Source organism: Triticum urartu, chromosome 2 (genome assembly GCF_003073215.2).
Source record: "Triticum urartu cultivar G1812 chromosome 2, Tu2.1, whole genome shotgun sequence".
Lineage (NCBI taxonomy): Eukaryota > Viridiplantae > Streptophyta > Magnoliopsida > Poales > Poaceae > Triticum > Triticum urartu.
The window spans coordinates 148,396,939-148,407,935 of record NC_053023.1 but is presented as its reverse complement, the minus strand read 5'-3'; the positions used below and the strand labels follow the sequence as shown (position 1 = coordinate 148,407,935).

The window sequence follows — 10,997 nt, the reverse complement described above, 5'->3', positions numbered from 1 at the left end:
TACACATATTTTAGTCACTGTTGATTATGTTACTAAGTGGGTAGAAGATATTCCAACTTGTAGTGTTGATCATGACACCTCTATTAAGATTCTTAAAGAAGTTATTTTCCCGAGGTTTGGAGTCCCTAGATATTTAATGACTGATGGTGGTTCACATTTTATTCATGGTGCCTTTTGTAAAATGCTTGTTAAGTATGTCATTAATCATATAATTGCATCTCCTTATCACCCGCAGTCTAGTGGTCAAGTAGAATTGAGTAACAGAGAGCTCAAATTAATTTTGCAAAAGACTGTTAATAGATCTAGAAAGAATTGGTCCAAGAAACTTGATGATGCATTATGGGCCTATAGAACTGCATATAAAAATCCTATGAGTATGTCTCCGTATAAAATGGTTTATGGTAAAGCATGTCATTTACCTCTTGAGCCAGAACATAAGGCATATTGGGCCATTAAAGAGCTCAATTATGATTTCAAACTTGCCGGTGAGAAGAGGTTATTTGACATTAGCTCACTTGATTAGTGGAGAACCCAAGCCTATGAGAATGCCAAACTATTTAAAGAAAAAGTTAAAAGATGGCATGATAAAAGGATACAAAAGCGTGAGTTCAATGTAGGTGATTATGTATTGTTATACAACTCTCGTTTAAGATTTTTTGCGGGAAAACTTCTCTCTAAATGGGAAGGTCCTTACGTTACCGAGGAGGTCTATCGTTCCGGTGCCATAAAAATCAACAACTCCGAAGGCACAAATCCAAAGGTGGCAAACGGTCAAAGAATCAAACATTATATCTCAGGTAATCCCATAAATGTTGAAACCAATATTATTGAAACCGTAACACCGGAGGAATACATAAGGGACACTTTCCAGAACGTTTCAGACTCCGAAAAGGAATAGGTATGTGGTACGGTAAATAAACCAACTCCAAAACAGTTCTAATGGCAATTTTTCTCCATTTTGGAATATTTAGAAAAATAGGAAAATAAGAAGCAGACCGGAAAGGACACGATTCTTCCACGAGGGTGGAGGGCGCGCCCTACCTCCTGGGCGCGCCCCCTGCCTCGTGGGCACCTCGTGTGTTCTCTGGACTCCGTTTTCTTGCACGATACTTCTTTTGGTTGGTAAAAATTCATTATATAATCTCCCGAAGGTTTTGACCATCGTATCACGCAAATATCTCATGTCTTTGTTTCAAGTTGTTTTTGTGACAGATCTAGGTCATCATGTCGTCTTCAGGTTCCCCCAAGGACAAGTTCTTTGAGAAGGTCATCAATCCCTACCTTGCGGAGGTGCTGCAACACCCTCAGACCATTGAGATGCGTGAGGGGTTGTTGCATGTCCGTGATGTCGAGGGACCAAGGAGGACCGGAAGCACGGAGACAAGGCTCGAGGCATTGGAGCAACATGTTTTCAAGTGTCAAGAGATGGTGGAGCTGTTGGAAATATGCCCTAGAGGCAATAATAAAAGCATTATTATTATATTTCCTTGTTCATGACAATTGTCTTTATTCATGCTATAATTGTGTTATCCGGAAATCGTAATACATGTGTGAATAACAGACACCAACATGTCCCTAGTAAGCCTCTAGTTGACTAGCTCGTTGATCAACAGATAGTCATGGTTTCCTGACTATGGACATTGGATGTCATTGATAACGAGATCACATCATTAGGAGAATGATGTGATGGACAAGACCCAATCCTAAACATAGCACAAGATCGTATAGTTCGTTTGCTAGAGTTTTCCAATGTCAAGTATCTTTCCTTAGACCATGAGATCGTGTAACTCCCGGATACCGTAGGAGTGCTTTGGGTATACCAAACGTCACAACGTAACTGGGTGACTATAAAGGTAGACTACGGGTATCTCCGAAAGTGTCTGTTGGGTTGACATGGATCAAGAATGGGATTTGTCACTCCGTATGACGGAGAGGTATCACTGGGCCCACTCGGTAATGCATCATCATAATGAGCTCAAAGTGACCAAGTGTCTGGTCACGGGATCATGCATCACGGTACGAGTAAAGTGACTTGCCGGTAACGAGATTGAACGAGGTATTGGGATACCGACGATCGAATCTCGGGCAAGTAACATATCGATTGACAAAGGGAATTGCATACGGGGTTGATTGAATCCTCGACATCGTGGTTCATCCGATGAGATCATCATGGAGAATGTGGGAGCCAACATGGGTATCCAGATCCCGCTGTTGGTTATTGACCGGAGAGTCGTCTCGGTCATGTCTGCTTGTCTCCTGAACCCGTAGGGTCTACACACTTAAGGTTTGGTGACGCTAGGGTTGTGAAGATATGAATATGCAGTAACCCGAATATTGTTCGGAGTCCCAGATGAGATCCCGGACGTCACGAGGAGTTCCGGAATGGTCCGGAGGTAAAGAATTATATATAGGAAGTGCTGTTTCAGCCATCGGGACAAGTTTCGGGGTTATCGGTATTGTACCGGGACCACCGGAAGGGTCCCGGGGGCCCACCGGGTGGGGCCACCTGTCCCGGGGGGGGCACATGGGCTGTAGGGGGTGCGCCTTGGCCTAGATGGGCCAAGGGCACCAGCCCCTATAGGCCCATGCGCCTAGGGTTTCCATGGGGAGGAGTCCCACTAGTGGAAGGCACCCCTAGGTGCCTTGGGGGGAGGGAAACCTCCCCTTGGCCGCCGCACCTAGGAGATTGGATCTCCTAGGCTGCGCACCACCCCCCCTTGGCCCTCCTATATATAGTGGGGGAGAGGAGGGACTTCATACCTCAGCCTTGGCGCCTCCCTCTCTCCCCGTTACGTCTCTCCCTCGTAGTATAGGCGAAGCCCTGCTACTGTGACGCCCTGCATCCACCACCACGCCGTCGTGCTGCTGGATCTTCATCAACCTCTCCTCCTCCCCTTGCTGGATCAAGAAGGAGGAGACGTCTCCCGTCCCGTACGTGTGTTGAACGCGAAGGTGCCGTCCGTTCGGCGCTTGGTCATCGGTGATTTGAATCACATCGTGTTCGACTACATCATCACCGTTCTTTGAACGCTTCCGCACGCGATCTACAAAGGTATGTAGATGCATCTGATGACTCGTTGCTAGATGAACTCCTAGATGGATCTTGGTGAAACGAGTAGGAAAATTTTTGTTTTCTGCAACGTTCCCCAACAGGAGCGTGGACTCGACTCCAATCACATTATGATCACAGAGTTCACCAACAACAACAAGCTGGACATCAAGGACATTGGGGAGGCCATCTTCAAGCTTCATGAGAAAATCGAGCACCTCCAAGCCCAGATCTATGACCTGCAAAATCAAAACTATGATTATGAATATAGATTCAAGAGGATGAGTTTGGCTGCAGATTTGAGGATTCAGGAGACTCAATCATCCTTCTATGATGGTGAGCCTATGCCTTGGAAGAGGGACGACAAGCCTATATCATCAACAACTCCACCTTCTTCACCAACAAAGAAGAACTGAGTATCTGGTATGGGCACTCCCCTTGGCAACTGCCAAGCTTGGGGGAGTGCCCCGGTATCGTATCACCATCACTTTTATCTTTACCATTTTTCTTAGTTCGATCCTTTTGATAATATCTTGATCTAGTAGAATAAAGTTTTAGTATGATCTAGTTGTGAGTTTTGCTTTATGATCCCTCTACGTAATCGAGTTCGTGAGCTATATATAATAAAGATTAGTGTTGAGTCAAGGGCTTTATTATTTTGCTATGATCTTGAGGGAATGAAATAAGAGAAGAAAAAAAAAGAGATCATATGGATCTTATGGAAAGTAATGAGCTCACATATAAAGAGTATGATGAATAAAAGATGTTGAGAGTTCACAAACATAGTTTTGGTCATCGCTGCAATGAATAGGAAGTAATAAAGAAAGAGAGGTTCACATATAAATATACTATCTTGGACATCTTTTATGATTGTGAGCACTCATTAAAGTATGACAAGCTAAGAGTTGACGTTGGACAAGGAAGACAACATAATGGGTTATGTTTTCTTACATCTGAGATAAATTATATTGTCATGGATCATCCAACATGCTGAGCTTGCCTTTCCCTCTCATGCTAGCCAAGTTCTCTGCACCAAGTAGAAATACTACTTGTGCTTCCAAATATCCCTAAACCCAGTTCTACCATGAGAGTCCACCATATCTACCTATGGATTGAGTAAGATCCTTCAAGTAAGTTGTCATCGGTGCAAGCAATAAAACTTGCTCTCTAAATATGTATGACTTATTAATGTGGAGAAAATAAGCTTTATACGATCGTGTGATGTGGAAGAAATAAAAGCGACAGACTTCATAATGAAGGTCCATATCACAAGTGGAAATATAAAGTGATGTTCTTTTGCATTAAGATTTTGTGCATCTAACCAAAAAATGCATGACAACCTCTGCTTCCCTCTGCGAAGGGCCTATCTTTTACTTTTATCTTCTACCTTACATAAGAGTCATGGTGATCTTCACCTTTCATTTTTTACATTTTATCCTTTGGCAAGCACAATATGTTGGAAAGATCCTGATATATATAGCTAATTGGATGTGAGTCTTCAAGAACTATTATTGTTGACATTACCCTGGAGGTAAAACGTTGGGAGGCAAAACTATAAGTCCCTATCTTTCTCTGTGTCCGATTAAAATTTCATACCCATAAATATTGCGTGAGTGTTAGCAATTGTGAAAGACTAAAAGATGGTTGAGTATGTGGACTTGCTGAAAAGCTCTTATATTGACTCTTTCCTATGTTATGATAGATTGCAATTGCCTCAATGACTGAGATTAGAGTTTGTTGGTTCTCAATGAAGTTTATGATTCATAATTGAAATTGTGATTGAATTGTTACTTTAGCATAAGAGATCATATGACTATATATATATACATAAACACTATTCTGATCACGGGATCAGAATAATATTCTGATCACAACCTGACCTGCCCCGCTAGTAGTACGTTGAACTTCCTTGTGAACTAGGTTGAACTTCCGCTAACATTGCCCAAATGGGGCTTGCGATATACCGGAAAGCTATGGACACCAATATCATGACCCAACTTAAATTTTTGGCAAAATATAAGCGGTTTAAGAGCGGTTTTGAAAACCATTTTTTCTTCGCACAAAAATCGTGAATCGTATTTTCGATCGCATTTCTAAACCGTTTATCAAAATGAGGCATATAATATGGCGTTGGAAAGCTGTTGCAAAACCGCTCCTTCCACATGTTGAAAGTTTTCTCTAATTCCCTATGGTTAAAGAGTAATTTGAAAAAATGTAAAATTTTGTGAACCAAACAGCTGAGTTCATTTTTTCGATGTCATTTCTAAACGGCTAATCCAATGGAGGCATATGATATGGCGTTGGAAAGCTTATGAAAATGCGCTACTTTTTGTCTGGAAAGTTTTTTTTTCTAATTTTGAATGGTTTAAGAGTAATTTAGAAAATGGTCCAAGTCCTACCGAGTTCGTATTTTCTACCTAATTTTTTAACCGTGCGTCCGAATGCAGCAAATGATATGGCGTTGGAAATCTTGAAGAAATGCAAAACTTTTTGGTATGTATTGTTTCTCCCAATTCTTTACGGTTTTAAGTCAGTTTCGAAAATGGAGAAAAACGTATTTTCGCCGTAATTTCTACAAACTTTATCGGAATTGGGCAAATAATATACCATTGAAAAGCTACAGAAAATGCGAAACTTTTTCGTGTTGATGGTTTTCTCTGATTCTTAGCCGTTTTCAAGTAATTTTGAAAACGGCAGGATCATTCGTTCTGCCTCAATCGCGAAACAGATTCTTCGAAAATGCACCGTGTGAAGAACCTGAACTTCTTGGCGCGTGTACCTGAACTTCACTCTGTTTTTCACGTGATTTTTTTTGCTCGTAGGTCTCTATCCACTGCTCGTAACTCTCCATCCACTCACCGGAATTGAGCAAGTGATATACCAGTGAAGAGCTGTTATAATCACATAACTTTCCCGTGTTGATCATTTTTTCATACTCTCGACGATTTACAAGTTTTTCATCTGAAATTCATTCAGCGTAGTAGTCGAACTTCATGCTGTTTTCACGTTGAACTTCTGTGACGTATTTTCGTTTGTAATTTTCTCATCCATTTGTTAGTGTTACACAAATGCTACTCCTTTTGTACAAACCCCTCTCACAATAATTTTTTTAACTTTCTCCGACCGAGGACTTGAACTTATTACACAAATGATATTCCTGCCGTTTTGAAGTAAATTAGAAATATGATGAGATTATGATTTCTGCCTTCAGTGCGAATGGGAATGCACTGCGTGAAGTAGCTGAACTTCTTGGGCATGTCTGTTTGAACTTCATTTTTTTTTATGTGCTGTTTTTGGCCCGTAACTCCCAAACCACTTACCGGAATTGAGCACATGATATACCGATGGAAAGCTGTTGAAAACACGCCACTTTTTCGTGTTGATCAGTTTTTCATACTCGTGATGGTTCAAAAAAATTTGAATGCATAAAAATGTGTTTTTAACGGTATACATAAAACTTTTAAACCATTCATCGGAATATAACCTACAATATACCATTGGAAAGCTTATGAATATGAGCATCTTTTTCATGAGACAGACGTTACAATTTTTTGTCATTTGAGAGCAGTTTTAAAAGTGGCAAAAACAACGTCGTTTTTTGCCTGTTTTTACATGTAATTGAAGGTCGGACGTCTCGCACTACAGATCTTGAACTTCACCGGGAGGAGGACGTGAACTTCTTGCAACAAAACTTTTAAGCTTTCTGCTTTCTATTCTTATATTCCTATCGGAAGCACATTTTGTGTAGTAGTTGAACTCCCGCTGTTTTCATCTTGAACTTCTATCACGTATTTTTGTTCAATCCCTCTCATAAGAAATTTTTAACTTTCTCGGGCCGACCACTTGAACTTCTAGCAACAAAAATTTTAGAAATGTGAAAATTGAAGGTTTTTAGAAACATCAAACTTCTTCGTTATTTAATATTGAACTTATACGTTTTATTCTTTAGTAACTAGAAAAATCCAATTTTTAAAAATAAATATCAAACTACTCTACTTTGTCCAATTGAACTTCTTGGTTTTATTCTCTAGTAACATAAAAACCCGAGTTTTTTTATATACATTGAACTACTCCTATTTTCAAAATTGAACTTCTTGGTTTTAATATTTAGTATATGGGAAAATCTGATTTTTTTTATTTTAAGTTCTTGGTTTTAATCTTTAGTATTGCGGGCCCAAAATGACACTGTTTTTTGTTTTGTATTTTGAGCTTCTAAATCCTAGGTTTTAATATACTTTTGAACTTCTGTGTTATTTTAATTTGAACTTCACATTTTATTTTTTATTTTTAAATAAACATGATTTTGACTTCTTTTTTTAATTTTTGATCTTCATGGTTATTTTTTAATAACAGCAGATATCTGAGTCTTTTAAGTAGGTAAAATCCTAGACTTTTTTAATAAACATCAGACCACTTTGTTATTTTATTTTGTATCTAGTTTTAGAAAAGTGAGAACATTTTAATAAAAAATAGCTTCTCCTTTTTATTTTAATTAGAACTTCATTTTATTCTTTAGTAATGAGAAAACATCTGAGTTTTTTTAACCTTCGTACTTCTCTCTTTTATTACTTTGAACTTCTTAGAAAAAAATATGGTTTTAAATAGGTAAACAACTTTATATGTTTTTAAATTTGAAATTCTAGGTTCTTTGACCTTCTCAGTTATTTAAAATTGAACTTCAAGGGTTTTTAACACTACACTAGTGTAAAAACGCTCTTATATTACGGGACGGAGGAATCATTTTTTTGATAAATATTGAACTACTTTGTTATTTTTATTTGAACTTCTAGAGTTTGTCTAGACACGAGAAAATCTGTTATTTACAACTTTATAAACGGTTTATAAAAATAAACTATATCTTTTCTAGGTTTTTTGTAGAACAAGCAAATTCCATTTTCTCCATAAATTTTGAGCTACCCTATTTTTCGATTTGGCCTTCTTGGGTTATTCTTTAGTAACGAAAAAAATCCTAATGTAGTAATAAGCATTGAACCGCTCTGTTATTTGTATTTGAACTTCTAGTTTTTTTAACGAGAAAATCGCCTTTTTAGGCTTTATTTTCCTTTTAGTAATGAAAAAAACTCAATAATTTGTAGTACACATCAAACTTACTTCTCTTTCTCTATTCTTTTCTTCCTTCTACATGAGAAAATATAGTTTATTTTTTGGTAGTCAAATGAAAAAGGTTACAGTCCCACAGGCATAAACAATCGAACTTCCCTGGATTTTTTAGCAGTAATACATGAAATTCTTATGTACAAAATTGTCTTGTCTCTGATACTAGTGGGTGGAGCCTCTCTTTTTTAACTTATTATCTTCTTAAATTTTTAGAAGCGAAAATTTTCATTTTCTAAAAAAGTGGACTTCTCTATTTATTTAATTTGAACTTCTTGGTTTCATGTTTAGAGAGAGAAAAGATAAATGTTTTCATAATCATTAAACCTCCCTATTTTTTCATAATCATGACGTTCACACCACCACTACACATATTTTTTATCCTTCTCACCACTGCACATTTTTTTGCTTACACACACTGATTGTTTTTCTCTTCTCTCATTTTAGAATGGTAAAATTGCAACGTTGTCGTAGAAGGTAGGAACGAACAACTCTTTTTAAAGAAAACTAGTGGCCATTGTAGCGCAATTTAACCAGGCACACAAACAGAGAGAAAAATGATTCGGAACTAACACTTATAGCTTACACACTAGCCTCAACACCTACACATGGACAGAGAGAAAAATGCCACTGCCTTTCCAAACTACTGATTCAAACATAACAAAAGCGTGGCCTTGTTTTACTGTAAAAGCAGAGAGAGATTGTTGCTTAGTACACTGATGTATAGCAGTAGTAGAACTTGTCACATAGCAGTAGTAGAACTTCACGACGGCCGACGTATAGCTGTAGTAGAACTTGGCTACCAACCATAGTAGAACTTCAGGGCGGCCGTCATACAACCGTAGTTGAACCTGATGTAGCTATAGCAGAACTCCAGTGCAACATCCTTTGACTTTGACATATAGACGAAGTAGAAATTACTGAATCATCCAGCCCAATAGTAATACATGAAGCAGATTCACATTAGCACCACACATTTGTGAAAGAAACAAAACTGTCAGGGCAAGAAAACTAGTACTCCGATAAAGGCGTTTGTTATGTCAGAAGAAAAATACCCTGGAGAAATATTGTTGATGGCTAATACTACCAACAAAATGCTTCTGGTCAAGTAGGGAACGAAGAAGCCCCAATCCTGATAGACACACATTTATTTTGGAGATTAAAATGATTTCTTTCTTGGCTGTTTACTAAGATCAATGGAATATTATAGTACATAGGGAGAGGTAGGGAGGAAGGAAGTACCCCAGGGAACTGGCCTACAAGGACAACCAGGAATCTGGTGGTGCCGACGACCGTGAACAGAAATGTTGCCTGCATGCAAGATGAGACCAAATCTAATGCAAAATTAATAGTTTTTATATATCTGAACGCTATGCAGTTCCATATCTGAACTTCCTCTGTTTTGCCTCAACTTTTAAGTGGTAAAACATTAGAGCTTGGGCATATGCGTTTTTGCTAAGTAGGCGCAGAAGTTTGGAATAATAAATACATAGGGAACATCAATAATTCATCACATATTCTGCCAATTTTGTTTTTTGCAACATCCATTCTTCTAATTTTTTTAGTAATTAGCCCCGAATCAAAAACAATCATGTTACTAGCTCACTGATCTTGTTCACATGTACCTAAAATAAAATAACTAGCATCACAAAAAATGGACAGTTCAGGGGTTGAAGAGGGAGCAGGTCGGTGTAGCAGGAGCAAGCGTGGGAAGAGGTCGGGGGGAGGATTTGACACGAGCCTCGTCACCATTTCTATTCTCCTGTGCACTGCAGTTCAAGCAACCCGGCGATGGCTGCATAGGAGAGCTATAGTACTCGGGGTGTTTCACTGGAGAAATCGAGGCAGCCTCCTCCGCTGATGGCAAGGGCGGGGCGACTGGGTGGCCGAGGGAAGGGAGTGGTGCATGAGACGACTCCGGCACGCGGTGCTGAAGGGGGCGATGCCGGTAGAGGCGCAGGGAGCCTGGGAGGCTGAGGTGGGAGGCAGGTGGTGGCGGTGCCGCATGGTGGCAGCCGGATCCCGGGCCTCCGGCGTCCGGGATGCGGGAATCTGGCGGCGGCGCATCTGGCTGGGGGGAGTTGGTTGGGGCGGATGGCGGCGTCAAGGAGGGGGGACGGTGGCCGCGGGGGAGGAGGCGGCAGCGCCGGTGGCGAAATCCAGGGAGGGTGGCAGCAGGGAGAACGCGGCGGCGTAACAGAGGTAGGCGGCGGGGTCGCGCGCCGACGCTTGGTGGTGGCTGGAGGCCGCAGGATCCGGCGGCGCGCGTGGGGGTTCAGGGGAGGGCGCTCCGCGGCGGGTGGATCTGGGAGGTGGCGCGGCGGCTGGGGCCTTCGGGGAGGGGGCGCGGCAGCGGCCGGCTCCAGGGAAGGCGCGGATGAGGCGTGGGATCGAAGGAGGGGGCTCGGCGGCGGGGGATCCGGGGAGTGCGGGCGGATGCGAGGTGGAGTGCGGGAGACGTGGGGAGAGCATGCGGTTTTTTTCTTCTGTTTTATCGTTTGCCGCTGGCCGCAATACATCGTAATTTTACGTTCTATAAGTTTTGTCTTATTTTCGACGTAAAAAGAGAGAGTGAGAAAATATATAATTGCCGTAAAAAATATTTTATGTTATGTAAATTACAAACGTAAAAACGCAATCTAAAATACACATAAACTGCAAATTTTCTTGTCTTATGACCTATATTTTTATTTTCTTATGTCAAATTTTACGTTGTGAATCAATATGAATGTAACTATTTGAATTTTAAACGTAATTTAATTACGAAATGGTCGTAAGATTACCTCAGGTGAAAAATAACTTATATATATATATATATGTATGTGTGTGTGTT

General features: G+C 40.2%; 1 long non-coding RNA gene across 1 annotated transcript; it reads right to left on the bottom strand.

Moving 5' to 3' along the window:
* Positions 1–8,658: 8,658 nt before the first annotated feature.
* On the bottom strand, positions 8,659–10,671 carry LOC125536460. The gene is made up of 2 exons (XR_007295046.1): positions 9,407–10,671; positions 8,659–9,296 (listed from the first exon to the last, which is right to left on the bottom strand). It is a non-coding gene; the product is annotated as an uncharacterized LOC125536460 (long non-coding RNA).
* Positions 10,672–10,997: the final 326 nt, after the last annotated feature.